Source organism: Echinops telfairi, unplaced genomic scaffold (genome assembly GCF_000313985.2).
Source record: "Echinops telfairi isolate 266 unplaced genomic scaffold, ASM31398v2 ScPeMD7_7459;HRSCAF=8497, whole genome shotgun sequence".
Taxonomy (NCBI): domain Eukaryota; kingdom Metazoa; phylum Chordata; class Mammalia; order Afrosoricida; family Tenrecidae; genus Echinops; species Echinops telfairi.
In genome coordinates, this window is record NW_022111359.1 from 829,171 (window position 1) to 830,832 (window position 1,662).

At 57.7% G+C, this 1,662-nt stretch overlaps 1 protein-coding gene across 1 annotated transcript in view; it reads right to left on the bottom strand.

The window, feature by feature from the left end:
- HCN2 (hyperpolarization activated cyclic nucleotide gated potassium and sodium channel 2) overlaps positions 1 to 1,662 on the bottom strand; it is a 12,596-nt gene that overhangs the window by 6,249 nt on the left and 4,685 nt on the right. The gene's annotated exons all lie outside the window — the stretch shown is intronic.

The following is a 1,662-nucleotide window of genomic DNA, read 5'->3' on the forward strand; positions in this document are numbered from 1 at the left end:
AAAGTACCTAGACTAATACTGAAGGCGTCCCTCCCAACCAGCGGAGGTTGCTCTTTGCTGGGAAGCAGCCGGGAGAGGGAGGAGGCACCCTGCCTACAACACCCTGAGTCCCTCTGCACCATGCCCTGCACCGGGAACAGGTGTCCCAGCTGGGCCTCCCTCCAAGCTCCCAAGAAGTTTCACTGCGCTCTTCTGTGAACAAAGTTGTTGCATCCCCACCGACCCAAGAACAAATCATACAACCCAAGAAGAAATGGAAGGGGAGGAGGAGGAAGCACTGGGACACCTCAGAATGAACGGATGGAGCAGAAGCGGGCACAAGGGCCATCTTGGCCAGGGGGCGTCACGATTGCCCGGAGTCAGGGCCACCAGATGCGCTGACTTTAAGGGTCACTTTGCCTTTCTATCGGATACATTTCGACCTCCAAGAAAACTTTACCCGAAGAAGAACAACAGTCTGTCTAGACCAGAAGTTCCACAGCTTACATGGCCTCCTGTCCCCTTGTCATGGAAAAAAAATGACCCAGTGTCCATCCCCACCCCACCCCCAATGAAACCTTTGTTCTTAGAGCCCCTCGCTCAGGAGAAAAGGTCAGTACCTGCTTTGGCAGCATCCCCTGGACCCCCCCCAGGGGGTGGTGTTGCCCATCACCTTGGGAAACACAGCTCTCCACCACCTACTGAGGAAGGTGCCGTGGGCTGCACAGCCGCGGAGAACCTATGGCCGCCCCTCAAAGAGCCAAGTGAAAGGAGCCACCGGAGTAGGTAGGTGGCCAGCTCGCCCAGTGCAGGGACCATCAGCCAGCCGGGCCTCGCGGGCCCCTGGCCCACCACATAGCTGTCCTCTCTCCCTGGCCTGACACTCAGGGACACTACCGCCAGGCTGGCTGTGCTAAAACTGCGAGCCTGTCAAGTTCCGTTAGAAAAACAAACGAGCCAAAAAACCAGGAGGGCCCCCCAAAAGGCGGCAGACACCCACGTGGACAGCGCTGCCGTTCAGGGGCCCTGGAGCTGGCTCCGATGTCCAACGGCCCAAAACACTGCCCGGCCCTGCGCCAGCCCCGCGATCACCATGCTTGGGCCCTGGGGCTGCAGCCGCCAGCTGTGTCAGTCCCACCTTTCGGAGGGGCTCCCTCCAACCCTGGCACCCCACGTTCCCAACGCCCAGGTGCTGGGTGGGCTATTTTAAGAGGAGAAATGGAAAGGCGGGCCGGAGGGTGCTGAGCCTCTGAATTACGTGTGCAATCAGAAACGATGTTGAAATCGCACGCGATTGTCCCTGACAAGTGTTTGGGAGGATTTCTTTTTTGTTTTTGTCATGATTTTCATCACCAACAGAAAGGGGGCAATCAAGAAATGTATTCACGTGTCAGAAAGAAAGAAGGAAGCCCACCCCCCCCACCCAACCACACCCAGCCCCTGATCAACCTTAAGCCGCAGGGCAGACAGACCCATAAAGAACAGTAACTCCGGCAAGGGACCTCCTCATCAAAAGGACACCATGAGCCTGAGGGACGGATGCAGGACTGGACGGGAAGGGAGGAGTTTGGGAAGCAGGAAGCACTGGGAGGAAGTGGAGCCGCCGTCCACGTCCGGGGGGGCACCTATGCTCAAAGAGCTGAAAGGCACCCAGCTTGCTTTGCAAATGCTCCCTTCAAGTCA